General features: G+C 36.5%; 1 pseudogene; it reads left to right on the top strand.

Annotated features, from left to right (window-relative positions):
* Positions 1-506: 506 nt before the first annotated feature.
* Positions 507-9709, top strand: LOC121789113 (annotated as a pseudogene).
* The last annotated feature ends 7079 nt before the right edge of the window (positions 9710-16788 follow it).

Below are 16788 nucleotides of genomic sequence, written 5' to 3' on the forward strand. Positions count from 1 at the left end.
TTAGGAAATTTATATACTATGATCTACAATTAAGGTAATTTATACAATACCACTATATCTTTTGAATTAACATTTACAGTAAAATCTTATTCATTTAAACTATTTTATTTTTACTGTTTATACTACTTATTTTTAAATAATGTAATTTTTATTTGTCGTAATACATTTATTAATTTGAATATTATTCGAGAACACGAAACATAAAATGTTGTGTTCGTTTATTTGACTTTGAAATTTTAGATATTATTATAAATTAGAGGTTATAGGCTATAAATTACAGATCACACCATATTTAAATTACCGATTACACCCATATTAGATGGATTTTGTACATAAAAGCGATTTATAGAAATCGAAACCGATTAATTACTTTCCATATTCAGAATTGAGATCACCGTTTTATTTATTTATTTATACCTAAAATCGATAATTCTCATTTCCAGATTAGATTTAACAAAACCGCACAGGGGCATTATTGTCAAAACCTTCATCTTCAGGCTCGTGAAATGGCGGATTCCCGCCTAAACGAAGTGCTGATCCCCACGCTCGAGAAGATCCAGAAAAATGCTTCGTGGAGCAAGCATTCCAAGCTCGGCGCAGAGTGCAAAACCGTTATCCAGCACCTCACCTCACCCAATCGGAGCCCTAACGCCGAGGCGTCTTTGCAGCAGGGCGTTGTTCTGGATTTTTCATTGTACGATTCCGAGATTGTGCTCAGTCCAATCATCAACGCACTCTCCACGAGCTACCTCAAAGTTTCGGAGCCTGCTCTTGAAGCGTTCCAGAAATTGATCGCACGCGGCTACTTGCACGGCGAAGCGGACCCCAGCGGCGGGGCGGAGGCGAAGTTTCTCTCGAAATTGATCGTATCCGCTTGCAATTGCCACGATTTGGGGGACGAGTATGCGGAGCTGTTGGTGATCAAGTCGCTTCTCTCAGCGGTCACGTCGGTTTCGCTGCGGCTGCACGGTGATTGCCTGCTGCAAGCGGTGAGGACTTGTTACGACTTGTATTTGAATAGTAAGAATGGGGTGAATCAGACGACAGCCAAGGCGTTGTTGATTCAGATGCTAGTTATTGTGTTTAGGCGAATGGAGGCCGATTCTTCTACGGTGCCATTGCAGCCTATTGTGGCCGCAGAGCTTAATGGGGCCAGTAGAGAAGGCGGATGGGGAATTTGAGATAACAACCTCAACTGTAGAGGGCACGAATCCGGCGGATTTGTTGGACTCGACGGATAAGGATATGCTGGACGCTAAGTATTGGGAGATCAGCATGTATAAGACGGCATTAGAGGGTAGGAAAGGAGAGTTAGCAGACGGTGAGGGAGAAAGGGATGATGATTTGGAGGTGAAGATTGGAAACAAGTTTAGGAGGGATGCTTTTTTGGTTTTCCGGGATTTGTGTATGCTTTCTATGAAGACTCCACTCAAGGATGCTGCTGCAGATCCCCAAGCAATGAAGGGGAAGATTGTGGCATTGGAATTGCTCAAAATTTTACTGGAAAACGCTGGGAAATATTTAGGACTAGTAAAAGGTATTTGTTTATTGCATTATTTCTTCCAAAGTTTTTAGTTTTACGCTGCTTAATTTATGTATTTGCATATAAATATGATGCCTAAGCATGAATATCTGGCTCACAAGATTTGTTGTAGTCTATAGAACACTAGAGATGCTGTACATATATAACTGGAGAGAGTGCCGTGCATTTAGCATTAAGATAAGATATGGATATTCTTTGTGACGGGACTGCATCATTGGGTATAGAAACTATGCTGATATGATGTTGATTGCTAGAATAGCCTCGCACTCTTTTTTTTAATCAGATAGGGTTTGCTTAAATTGGAGGATTCGTATACACTAGCAGTGTTATTAATAGCGTATGGCGGCTTATGGCAGTCGGTCAAAAAACCGCCATAGGGATATGGCGGTCGGCATGGCGGTATTATGGCGTAAATGGCGGTCGACAAATTAACAAATAAATAAAATATAATACATAACATAAGATGCAAAAAAATTAGAATAGATATAGGAAAATTAGAAAATTAAATGGTGGAGGACAATAATTATGGAGACGCTTTCATCGAGTAGAATAGTTATAGGGAAAGAGAGAGAATTATACAGTGGAATTAATCCATGCATCGAGTAGAACAGTTATAAGAAAAGAGAGAGAATTAAATAGTGGAATTAATACAAACTGAGCATCCATAATAGTGGATTAGTGCCCGCCCTAGCCACAGGCTAGCGGCTAGGGCGGGTGTCTAGTCCACTATTGCAATCGGCTAACGGTAAGGACGAGCGCAGAGCGGACAAGAGGTTGGGCATGGACTAACCGGCTAGCGATCGCCGGCCGCCTATTTTGCGGCAAGCAATAGGCTACCCGATTTATTTATTTATTTATATTTTTTTATTTATACTCTATATTTACAACTCATTCCAATTCATTCTTTTAATATTTGATAAACACCAATACTTAAAATGAATTAAATCGTATTTGTCAATTTATTTGTTGGGCTAGGGCATTGACTAGGCTATTGTTAGCCTATTGCTAGGCTGTTACTTGGCTAGGACAGTGGCTAGGCTGTAGGAAGGGCATGATGATGTGACAGGAAGAGTTTTTGGCTAGACTATGCTAGTCTGATGCTACTGTGGATGGTCCAAGTAGTAGTACCAGTGTTGTTAGGGTCGAGGGTCGCACCGGGTCGATAAGGTGAAAATTCGGGTCGCGGGTCGACGAGTCGACTGGGTCGAGAGACCCACTAATCTAGGCTAATTTTTTTGCCTTTTAATATTAAATCAAATAAATATATTACTCTAATGTTTATAATATATCAAATAATATAAATGTAGACGCAATTCATGTGAATAGAGATAAAGTGGAAAATAAAAATTATCAAAATATCAAAACAATTCATAAGTCATAAGTATATCACAAAATAAATAATTGAAACCATTGTCTGAAAATGTCAAAAGAAAAAAGTTATGAAATGTGCGTCATTTTGTATGTAGTATTAACTTATAATAAAATAGGAGTGGAATGTGAAATCTATTTTAAAAATTAGTAAAAAATAAATGAATATGTATTAGTAGACAAACCTATATAAAATATGAGACGAATAATTACAGAAAAATTAATAAATAATTTGATTAATACAATAGATTATTATACAAATAAAATAATAAAACTTCAAATAGTACAATTTGAATCTCGAAACGTTTATATAGTAGAACAATATTAATTTATTCCTAAAATAATATACTCATTTTCCACCATTAAATTATACTCCAAACATTGGATTTACAATATATCCATGTAAATATATTGGATTTAATTTAACTAATCAAAAATTTGGTAAAATAGTATTTTTATTGCTGCCTAAAAAAGTGAGCTAAACTATGTCAATTTTTATATTTTCCTAATCCCACTAAACAAATGAATAGTGACAAATGATGTACTCTATTCCAAGGCTCATAATTATACTCCTCTCTCCTCTCTCCTCTCTCTTCTCCATCATCTTCCTTCATTCAATCTCTGTAAAAAAAACGCAAAAACACTGTAGCCGTAGCCGAAACGCTCGACCCACCCGAAACGCTTGACCCCGCCGACCCAACCGACCCAGCGCGACCCATGCATCTCGATCAACCCACCCATGTTGGGGCGGTCATGGTCTCGACCTGGGCGACCCGGGTGACCCGAGCGACCCGGGCGCCAAATTAACAACACTGAGTAGTACATAAAAATTTTCAGTTATCTTGAATCGTGAATGAAAATCTAGAATCTGGAGCCTTGTGCGTGTGGAGACTGGAGAGACGATAACTTGGATTGACAGCAGCGGTTATGGTTTTGAAGCCATAAACTCCCATAAACCCTGTAAATAGACTGTTTATAATGGCCAATGGGCTAGGTTACATGTCACGTGGGCCGGGTAGTGGGGTAAGTGGGGTCGTTTTACAAGGCAAAAAGGCATCTCGACCGCCATGAAAGCCATATCCTGCCACGGCGCTTCGCGAATGGCGGCTGCCATTCAAAAAAGGGAGTAAACTGCCATATCACATGGTGGCGGTGGCGTTGAGCCTAGAAACTGCCACCGCCATCCGCCACGGCGCCGCCATCTCCGCTTTTTAATAACACTGACAGTAGTGAGAATGTAATTTTCTCTAAATGACTAAATGGGAAATTTCTTATGGAGTTTGCGCAGGTATTATTCAATTCGGAATTTATGACCAAACAACTAAGTGACCCTAATGAGGAGTACTCATTTATACCCATGTCATTAGAGGCTCATCTTATTTCCAGTCCTGTTTGTCTTCTAGGTGACACTTTTCTTTAAATTGTAATAATAGAATTGGAGAGTAGTTTAAGAGGACCATATGATATATCCATCCTTTGATATCTGGGAATGGTATAAAAATGCGAGTTGCTAGTTGATTACTTTTTGCTTGTTGAAACATCCGTTGTTTGCTGTCTAGCAAGCATTTTATGTTCATTTAGTTATATTGCAATAGTAAATGGTTTGCCATGTATTTTTTACATTCTGCATCAGTTGTTCTAGATTTGACTTACCCTAGTTCAGGTTCTCTGTCCTTGAACTAAAAGTGAACACTTCATAATGTGACCGTTATACAAGTTACTACTTGACTCCCAATGGGTATGGTGTCCCCATGCTCTTGCCTTATCAACACCTATACTACTCAGCTCCTCAAGAAGAATTGTTGAGTTTGACAATTGCTCAAAAATATCTTAGTATTCTTTGAGTTAGACTGTTAGATTCTGCTAGTATAGTTAGCATGGCGATGATATATAGTTACTGTACCTGTTTTGAACTCTCTCGCAGCTCTTCCACCAGGCGCATCCATCTGCTGCTTGTTTCAATTTTATTTTCCAGTATTCCCACTACTGATTTCTTCTTTCCAGATTTGGCTATTCCCAGACCCAGTTCACATGCTGATTATTGTCTTTAGTCTTTGTATAGGTTGTTTGAGAACTCTCCCTTTTGTCCTTTATAGCTGTTCTATCTTTCTCAGTTTGAATGCAAAGCATCCCTAATTATTGTCATTTGTTAAACAGATTTTTAGATGCTATAAAGCAGTACTTGTGTTTGTCACTATTGAAGAACAGTGCTTCAACTCATATGACCGTTTTCCAGCTCTCATGCTCCATATTTATGAGCCTGGTGTCGCGTTTTAGAGCTGCATTGAAAGCAGAAATCGGGGTATTTTTTCCTATAGTAGTCCTCCGAGTGTTAGAAAACGTTGTGCAACCCAATTTTCAGCAGAAGATGACAGTCCTTCACTTTATGGGGAAGCTGTGTGTAGATTCACAGATCTTGATAGAAATATTCCTTAGTTATGATTATGACTGTGATGCTAATGCTTCGAATATATTCACTAGGTAATGACTTGTCCTCTCTTTGTACTTTTCGTCCAACTTATATCTGATATTTTTGAGTCAATACCTTTTTAATCTTTTGTCAAATAACTGCTGGGATTCTAAGTTATGCATGCAAAAGATATCATTGCTAAAATTCAACAATAATATGGTCTCTTGTTTCTCTTGTCATTTCATTTTCTATTTCCACCTGGTGTTTCAAGCACACTTCAGGCCCTGCAAGATGCTAGTATGAAGCTAGAAGCTATGAAGTGCTTAGTTGCTATCCTAAAATGCATGGGTAACTGGATGAACAAGCAATTGCAAATTGCAGTTGCAGATATTCAGTCATCAAAGAAACTAGATGCTGCAGACAATGGTTCTAATACTGGGAGCCCCCCTTTCCCAAATGACATTATAGATGAGCCAACTAAAGGATCGGATGCACAGTCTGAAGCCTCCAGTGAAGTTTCTGATGTTTCAACCCTGGAGCAGTGTCGTGCCTATAGAGCTCGCAAGTCAGAGTAAGCTCGATTTTGAAATCTTCTGCCTAATGGCAAGGAATCTAGGACTTGTTTTGATCTTCATGTCGTTTGGAAATTTTAGGTCAATTTATTATTCCTCCATAAATACGGTGGTCCTCAAGTTCATGATTGAAGAATGTTGGGCTCCAATGCTGGCTGCCTTCAGTGTTCAACTTGACCAAAGTGACGATGAAATTGTGATAGCCTCTGCTTAGAGGGCTTTCGTAGTGCAATCCATGTCACTGCAGGAATGTCCTTGAAAACTCATAGAGATGCTTTTGTGACATCATTAGCCAAGTTTACCTCACTTCACTCACCTGCAGATATCAAAAAGAAAAATATTGATGCAATCAAGGTAAATTTAGTTCTTTGTGATTGCTGTGTATGGTTAATCTTATAATGATATGAGAAAGCCTTCCCATTATTTTTATGTTTTAAAATTTTTTTTGCTGTCATTTCATTTTGCTCAGTGTCATTCGGTCTATTCTTGTCTTTTTTGTTGGAATTATGTGCAATCATTATCTTTTAATCTATTTCCGTGTCCCTAACTTCCCTTTCTTGTTTAGTACCGTATTCTGTGATCTGTATTAAATTCTTGTTTGTCTATTGATTCATTTATTTATTGTGGGTTTTTGGTAGTGTGTAGTTCATTATTCATGGTTACACACCTTACATGGAGTAGAAGTTGGTAGTGCATAATTGAATTGTGCGATTAAGCCCGAGGTCCTTTCTCCTCTCCTTTTTTTTTGTAAAAGATATTCTTAAATATATTCTGATTTGGTTAGCTGCATATTATTTGTGGGATGATAGAGCGTGATGTTCCTAAAAACTTTTCAGTTCTGTGCTAAATCTAACTGAAATGATTAATGCTCATTACTCATGTTCAGCAATTTTCAAAATTTTCTGACTACTCCGGTCCATCTGTTTACTTGTTTTAACAGGTTATAGTCGCCATAGCAGAAGGGGATGGGAACTATATACAGGATGGCTGGGAACATATATTAACATGTGTTTCACGGTTTGAGCATTTGCACCTACGGGGTGCAGGTGCATCACCAGATGCTTCTTTCTTTGCAATCCATCTTAATGAATTAGACAAATCTAAACAAGGCAGATCAAATATTCTTCCTGTTTCAAAAAAGAAGGGAGCTGGGAATATTCAGAATGCAGCTTCTGCAATGAGGAGGGGTTCATATGATAGTGCTGGTATAGGTGGTAATGTTGCTGCAGGAATAACATCTGGACAGATGAACAACTTGTCCTCTAACTTCAACATGTTGGAGCAAGTTGGTGATGTTAACCGCATATTTATACAGAGCCAAAAACTTAATGGTGAGGCAATAGTTGATTTTGTCAAGGCTCTCTGCAAGGTATCTATGGATGAACTACGATGTACATCTAATCCTCGGGTTTTCAGCCTCACTAAGATTGTTGAGATCGTGTAAGTTAATCGTCACTTGATCCTTTACTCTGTACATGTTGACCGCGGAAAAACTTCAGTAAATTATTTTTTACCATTTTTTGCTTATTTGGCCATGCAAGTGACTTCTATTTTATCCCTCTTAACAGGAACTACAACATGAACCGCATTAGGCCTGTGTGGTCTAAGATTTGGCAAGTACTATCTGATTTTTTTGTGACCACAGGCTGTTCAGAAAATCTTTCTATTGCAATATTTGCAATGGACGCTTTGTGCCAGTTATTAATGAAAGTCTTGGAAAGAGAAGAATTGGCTAACTTTAACTTTCAGAATGGGTTCATGAAGCCTAATGTGCAAGAGTAGTGCTGTTGAAATCCGAGAATTGATTATCAGATGTGTTTCTCAGGTGGTGTTATCCCAAGTGAATAATGTCAAATCGGGATGGAAGAGCATATTTATGGTACGGAACCTTTAATGTGGCCTTGGGAAAATTATTATTATGTGAAGCTTATGGCGATAAATTTCACGTTCAACCCTCTGATTACATTCTTAATTGCAGGTCTTCACAACAGCTGCGTATGATGATCATAAGAACATTGTCCTCCTCTCATTCGAAATAATTAAGAAGATTTTTCGTGATTATTTCACATATATCATTGAAACTGAATCTACTACTTTTACGGACTGCATAAATTGTTTAGTTGCATTCACCAATACTAGATTCAACAAAGCAATTAGTCTTAATGCCATAGGTTTACTTCAGTACTGTGCTGAAAGACTTGCTGAAGGAGATCTAAGGAAGGAAGCTCCTGAAGTGGCTTCTCCACCTTCACCTCAAATTGGTAAAGAAAGAAAAAGTGACAATGGGGAACCTGCAAATAGGGTGAACCATCTCTATTTATGGCTTCCTTTGTTGACGGGTAATGATGTTTTTTTTTGTATTTGAAGCTGATTTCACCTAAAACGACTCTTTTTGCCCCTGCATATGCAGAGTATGATTAATTCAGGTAAAATAAAGTATCTCTCTCTCCCCAGGTTTATCTGAACTGAGCTTTGACCCCAGTCCTGAAATCAGGGAGAGTGCCTCACAAATACTATTTGGTACTTTGCGTAACTATGGGCTTCACTTCTCCCTAGCCTTGTGGGAGAAGGTGTTTGAATCTGTCCTTTTTAGTATATTTGATGGGTCTGCGCACATAGACAATGGTGAGATGGAGGAACTAAATCAAGATTCATGGATGCATGAGTTGTGCACATTGGCTATGCAATTAGTCGTAGATCTTTTTATTAATTTCTATGATACGATCAATCCCCTTCTGAAGAAGGTGCTGATGCTACTGGTCAGCTTTATCAAGCGTCGTCATCAAAGCCTTGCTATTATTGGTATTACTGGTTTCGTTCGCCTAATGAGCAATGCTGGGGAGATGTTCTCTGAAGACAAGTGGTTGGATGTGGTTTCATTTCTCAAAGAAGCGTTAAATGAAACATGTCCGGATTTTTCCTTTAATCTTGATGATAACAATAGCATAAGAGAGGCCCAGGGAGATGATGTGAATGAGAGCAGCCATGATGAATCTGCCGGGGCAGTCACCTGCAACGATGATTCAGATAGTAACTTAAGGAGTCGTCGTCTGTACGCAGCTATATCTGATATCAAGTGCCGATCTGGAATTCAGCTTTTACTATTAAAGGTAGGTAAAATCATAAGTTTTGTTTGTAGCCCATTCCGGTTATTTAAGTCTGACGATAACTCTTACATGGAATATGGCAGGCTATAGAGGATATCTACAAAATGCACAGAGCTCGATTATCGTATAAAAACATTTTTATCCTTTTCGACGTTGTGCATGCTGTGGCATCTCATGCTCGCAATATAAATAGCAATGGAGAGCTACATCAAAAGCTCAAAGAACTAGGGTCCATGATGCAAAGGGAGGATCCTTCACTTCGCCTCGAGACAGAGTCTTACAAGCTTTGCCTCAAATTTCTGCAGAATCTTGCACTTGATAAACCTCTTAGTTATGAGGAGTCAGAAGTGGAGTCTTATCTTGTCAACCTCTGCGAAGAGGTCTTGCAGTTCTACATTGTAGTTGCCTGCTCGGGACATCCTCCCGACAGGCAACCACAGTGGACGATACCACTAGGGTCTGGAAGAAGAACAGAAGTGGCTGCCCGAGCACCTCTTATCGTTGCTACTCTACAGGCTATAGGTACCTTAGGAGATTCGTCATTCCATAAGAACTTGTCTTGCTTCTTTCCATTGCTTTCGAGCTTGATAGGTTGTCAACACTTTTCCAATGAGGTCCAACTCGTGCTGAGTGATGTGCTCCACTCATCAGTGGGTCCAATTCTCCTACCTTCGTGTTGACCTCTGACCCACACCAATAATTTTTTTTCTTACAAATCTATAGGCTATTAGTGTGTTATATTACAGTTGATAACTTGATATTTGAGCTTTTGAGAACTGTATCGGTTGAATTTGGGAACTGTCATCATGCAATAAATCTATTTTGTGAACATCCAATTTTTATGTGGAAAAGGCAGAAAGTGAGCGAGAAAGAGCGCATATAAAAAAATGAAAGTTAAAAAGTCTAACTTGGAACATAGTATTAAAATTTCCAATTATTATTAAAAAGTCTAACTTGGAACATAGTATTAAAATTTCCAATTATTACTTGTAACCTAATTAATATAACAACAAATATTATTGACGGATCTGTCGATTAGATATCCATGGCTAATTGCTGAAATTAATTTCTTATATTTCCTCAGTTCAATTTAAAGTGAATATTTTTTTGGCACAAAATTCCGTATAGAGTTGAGTTGTGTGTTAAATAGAGAAAAATGTAAGATAGGAAATGGAATAAAGTTTTTATTTTTATAAACATATCATTTTGAGTGGGACTGAAGGAGTAATAAATTTAACGATGGACTCAATCCATTGGTAATTCAACAAGTTGTCAATTCAGTCGGTCACATCTTTATCTTGTTTTTTTTTCCTATAAGAGCATCAGCAATCCCGCCAGTTCCCGGCGGACATCCGCCATTGTGCAAGGTCGCGACGGATACGGACGTCCGCTGCAGACACCGGAGTTCCGCGGCGTTCCGCGGACGTCCGTGCGGACATCCGCCATTGGGAGAGACGACGGACGTCCGTGCGGACGTCCCAATTTTTAGTTTTTAAATTTTTTTGTTTAAAAGTCTATATATACGGCTCGTTGAACTTCATTTCATTCGCACCACTTGTTTTAACAAGTTTCTCTCTCTCTAAATTTCTTTTATATATCCGTAATAGATGGTAGTGGTAGTGATAGTGGTGGGCATTATGAACACATGATGCGGCTGATTCATGCACGTGTACGGGAGGCAGCGGATAGGGAGGAACAAGCGGCCTTGGAGCCAGCGGTACCTTGACCCATCCATCGTCGATCTATAGTACCCTGGGACCACCTCGCTGCACACCGTCGGTTGTACGAGGATTACTTCGCTCCAGAGCCACGATATGGGGAGAACATGTTCCGGCGACATTTTAGGATGCATCGTCCGCTCTTTCTACGTATTGTGGGCTCTTTAGAGCGTCGATACGGGTATTTCAGAGTGCGGGAGAATGCAGCTGGTAAACTCGGCCACACGCCGATTCAGAAGTGCACTGCCGCAATCAGGCAGTTGGCATACGGAGGCGCGACCGACATGTTCAACGAGTACCTGCACATCGGCGAGACGACTGCCCGCGAGTGCCTGAAGTATTTTTGTCGGGGCATTAGGGAGATATTCGGGGATAGGTATCTTCGGAAGCCTACCCCCGAATATTGTCAGGCTCTGCTGGATATGCACGGGAATCAGCACGGGTTTCCGGGAATGTTAGGCAGCATAGATCGTATGCACTGGGAGTGGAAGAACTGCCCCGCTGCCTGGAAAGGGATGTACACTACTGGTTTCAAGGGCAAGAATCCCACGATGATCCTTGAAGCGGTAGCTGACTAACGATTGTGGATTTGGCATGCCTATTTTGGAGTAGCCGGGTCTAACAACGACATCAACGTCCTCCAGTGATCGCCCCTTTTCAACGACCAGTGCATGGGCGTTGGTCCGACCGTCAATTTCGTCGCCAACGGCAACCAACACAATATGGGCTATTATTTGGAGGATGGGATATACCCTATGTGGCTCGTCTTTGTAAAGACGATCAGATGCCCAACAGATGAAAAGAAGATATATTTTGCGGGTCGTCAGGAGGCTGAGCGCAAGGATGTGAGCGGGCATTTGGTGTGCTCCAGGCTCGATGGGCGGCAGTGAATGGTCCAGCACGGCTGTGGTATGTTGACAGCATCGCCGACATCATGTACGCATGTATTATCATGCACAATATGATTGTCGAAGATGAAGGTCTAGCATTGACTGATTGGACCAATGATGATGCTGATGCTGCGGGTCCAAGCCACGGCGTGGCCACTAGCAATGTACGCATGGGGATACCCCACAACGAAGTCAATCGAGTCCGTGCATTTGCCGACATGCGCCAAAAACAAGCTCATGTTCGACTCCAGAACGATATTATTGACGAAGTATGGCAGTGGAGGGGTCGTTGTTGATGTAGTTTTTAATTATTGAAATGTATTTTTTTAATTTGGTGAAATGTACTTTTCTTTTTTTTATTTAATAGAATTTTTTCCCTATTTGTGTCGAAATTTTAATTCCGGAAATGTTGAATTTGTGAATTTGTAAATTTTTATTATTGTGGGAAGTCCGTCGGGATGTTCTTGGGGATGTCCGCCATTGTGCAGTGGGATGTCTGTATGAGGTGGCATCCGCAGTGGGATGTCTGTATGACGTGACAGGAGGTGTTTTTGGGATGTCTGCAGGGATGTCCGCCGGGACATCCGCACCACTGCTAATGCTCTAACAGTCACAATGCTATCACCCTCTATACATGTCTATCCAATGAATTTGCACTATTTACTCTCCCTCCGTTCAATTGTAAGCTTTAAATAAATGACATGCGAGTGGAATGAGTTAGTGGGTGGTGGGTCTTTACTATTTATACTAATTATGAACTTTTATTCGCGAACGAACCAAAATGATAAAAAAACGAGACTCCTGTAGTATTCACTGTATACTCCATTATTCACTAATTTTACTTCAACTACTTAACTTTATTTTTCTTAATTTGATTAAGATTTGTAGCGTTTTCAATGTTTCTATTTCTTTTCAGAAGAGAGGGAGTAGTATTCTCTAACATGTAAAACCATCTTCAACAATATTTTGAAATTAAAAAAAAGTACGTAAAGCTCTAATGGTTCTCCAAAGTGCATAACATTTTGAATTTATTAATAAAATAAACTCATTTTTAAATTTACAAATACAAATCCCTTCTATAAATTTTATGAATAAAAAAAAGTTGATAAAGTAGTACACTATATTCTTTTAAATTTAAATTTAATATAAATAGTTGAAATATACTCCCTCCATCCCAGCTCAAGTAATTGATCTTTTTGGCCGTTGTTTTGCGAAAATAATACTAATAAATAGTTAAAGTGGAGAGAAAGTAAAGTAAGAGATGGAATAATATAGAAGAGAGTCGTATATACATTATTCTATCAATTATTTTACTTTCTTTTCGCTTTAACTATTTATTTCATTTTTCTCGAACAAGTGTCGAAAAGCAGTCAATCACTTGAGATGAGATAGAGGGAGTATTAAAATGGGTTTGAGTTGTATTCACTCCGTCCCACGAAATTATGCGCTATTTTCGTTTTGGTACGTTCAATAAGAGTATGCATTTTCTTATTTTCAAATTTTTTCTCTCTCTAATAAGGGAGACTCATTCTTCACTGACAATACATTAATTATTTTTTTTCTACTCCCTCCGTCCCATAGGAATAGGCCATATTTCCTTTTTCGTCTGTCTCATTTATGGAAACCTTTTTCTCCTTCTTTTTCCTTTATTATTTATGGGCCCATCAATCCACTGCATAATTTCAACTATTTTTTCTCATTCTCTCTTACTTTACTAATTACACATTAAAACTAATGCCGATCCCAAATGACCTATTTCTATTGGACGAAGGGAGTACATTAAAACTTATGTCCAACCAAAAATGCGTACGAATACTAGAGGGAGTAGTAATTAGGGCTGACAATTTTTGATACGACACGATAATACGATATGGACTCGCATGAAGTTAACATGACACGAACACGCACGTTTAGGATTTAGGTCCTTATAGGGTCGACCCAATAAGAACCCGAAGATAACAGGTTGGGTCGGGTTAGTGTTATACGTTAAGAACAAAATAATTACTTTTTATTAATTAAAAAATTATTAAACTTTAATTTTAATTATTTTTGTTGATTAAAAAATATTATACTTCAATTTTAATTAATTAAAATATTATTATACTATTAATTAAAAATACTATACTTTAATTTTTATTAAAAAAATATTAATTAATTTTTATGAATTTTAAGAAAATTTTATGCTTAGATTTTATTAAAATTAATTTTTTAATTATTTAATTTTATTATTTAGATTTAATATTACTATACTTTAATTTTATTATTTTGATTAAGAAATAATTATCTTAATTTGATAATTTTTTATTTTATCGCGTAATATCATGTTTAAATCGTATAATAACATCATATTTTAGTCGTTATCGTGTCGTGTCAAGCTAACTGACCATCATTAACAGATGGTTGATTTTTTTTGGGTACACGATAACACGCACGAATCCGACACGAACCCATTGGGTTGGGACACGATAAGAACCCTATGATTTCGGGTTGGGTTGGGTCGATAATGGGTTGACACGATAACGACTCAACCCGCACGATTTGACAGCCGTAGTAGTAATTAGTTGGAAATGCTCCAAGTATCTAACCCCCAAATTCGAACCGATTCCGTAAGGGAATGGATCCTCTGCAGTGTTTACAAACACAACAGAGGATGCGGTGTTTAAAACGCAGACCAATTCCCTTGAAACTCAGCAAATATAATAGGACCTCATTTCTTTATTCAGTTTAATGTGGGCCCACATACAACGAAACTATATAATGTATGGTTGTATACAAAGTCCATAGTTTCCTTTCTCTCTTTATAATGCAGGTAGTAAAATATTTAGTAAAATATTATGACATCATATGTATATATATTTAATACTTATAAATTATACTCCCTCGTCTTATAATAGATGTCATACTTTTTTTTAGTTTGTCTTACAAAAGATGTCACATTTCCATTTTTCAAAACAGTTCTCTCTCACATGAATAAAAATATTATATTTTCTCTCTCCATTTAACATACAAAACAAAACCTCCTAAAATCTTGTGTCATCCCACACATGTGACATCTTTTATGGGACGGAGAGAGTAACTAATAGTATGTTATTAATATTTGTATATTTAATTTTTTAAATATTAATATCTCTAAATTAAATTAAAATTTTTGAATTTTCTCAAATTGAATATTTGCATATTTTTCAATATCAATTAGGAACATCTCCATATAAAATAAAAATCATGTATGAATCAATATGAAAGAATAAACTATTTAAAATGAAATATAAAAATATTTATTACATCATAGTTACAATTTATAAGTATTTTAATGTACATCCATATATAATATTTTGATTTTATAATAGTGTTAGTATTTATAATTAGTATTTTAATAAACATCACAGTTACAATTTATAAGTATTTTAAGGCTAGGGGTGAGCAAAAAAACGAAAACCGAATATCCAAACCGAATCAAACCGAAATTTTAAAATTCGGTTCGGTTTTTTCGGTTTTTCGGTTCGGTTCGGGCGAAAAAAAACCAAAAAACCAAATTATATTTTAAATATAATATTATATGTATATATTCTATCAATTTAATATATTATATCATATATATAATATATATTCTTTTAATATATTTATATATAATTTTTATATATACTCTATTAATTTTATATTATAAATATTTATATTCTATTAGTATATATAAAATAAAATATTATATATATATATATATATTAATATATACTATTTTTTTCGATTTTTTCGTTTTTTTTTGAAAATTTCAGTTTTTGGGTTCGTTCGGTTTTTAAGTTCTGTTTTCGGTTTTTCGGGTTCGGTTCGATTTGGGTTTTGAACTAAATTCGGTTTTTCGGGTTTGGTTCGGTTTGGAAAAAAACCGAAGCGAAACCCGAATGCTCACCCCTATTTAAGGTAAAACGCATCCTTAAGTCCTTGTATTTTGATTGTTTGTTTTAATAGGTCCTTATACAATTTTTTTCGTTTTAGTAAGTCCTTGTACTTTTATATTCGATATATTCCAATCCTTATTTGACGGAACCGTTAACTTTTCTGTTATAAAATAAAAAATCATATATTAATTATTTGAATAAATTCCATCTAATATCCTAGTTGAAAAATATGAACATAACATAAATATAAAAAAAACAAAATAAAAACCAAAAAACTAAAGAATTCCAAAGCGTTAGAAAGAAATTTGTTGTTTGATTATTTGAAGTTCGAATATTAAGAACCAAATATAAATGAATATTCGAACTTCAAATAATCAAACAACAAATTTCTTTAACGGTTTGGAATTCTTTAGATTTTTTGTTTTTTTTTCCTCTTTTTTTTATATTTATGTTTTGTTCATATTTTCTAACTAGGATATCAGGTGAAATTTATTCAAATAATTAATATATGATGTGTTATTTTATAACGAAAAGTTAATGGTTCCATCAAATAAGGATTGGAATATATCGTACAAGGACTTACTAAAACGAAAAAAATTATATAAAGACCTATTGAAATAAACAATCAAAGTACAACGATTTAAGGATCTGTTTTGCCGTATTTGAATGTACATACAATTTATTGATCATTTTCCTATAAATACATATATAATAATATTTGATTTCAAAATATGTTTAGCATTATAAAGCGAGAAAGCAGAATAGAGTGCTGTACATATATTTCCATAGAAAATAAAAAAAAACTACGCAAAATAAAAACACAAGAGTAAAGGCTAAAATTGGTCATGAACATATGCCCATTTTATGATTTTGGTTTTATACTTTATCTTTTAATTTTTTGCATCTTGGACATTTCAACTCGGATCACAATTGGTCATACACTAATAATTCCGTTAATTGTTAAATGGTTTTAACCCGATTTTGACCGATTTTTAAATAGTTTTAACCCGAATGAGACTGTTAAAACCATCAAAATCGGTACAAATAAGGTTAAATCATTTAAAAATTAACGGAATTGTTAGTGTAAGACCAATTATAATCCAAGTTAAAGTGTTCAGGATGCAAAAATTTAAAAAATAAAATATAAGACTAAAATCACAAAATGAGTATAGTTGTATACATTGCTCCAGTATGGACTTTGTATACAAGTATACATTATATGTGGGCCCACATTAAAGTGAATAAAGAAATGAGGTCCTATTTTATTTGCTGCGTTTCAAGGGAATT

Source organism: Salvia splendens, unplaced genomic scaffold, assembly GCF_004379255.2.
Source record: "Salvia splendens isolate huo1 unplaced genomic scaffold, SspV2 ctg143, whole genome shotgun sequence".
NCBI classification, from domain to species: domain Eukaryota; kingdom Viridiplantae; phylum Streptophyta; class Magnoliopsida; order Lamiales; family Lamiaceae; genus Salvia; species Salvia splendens.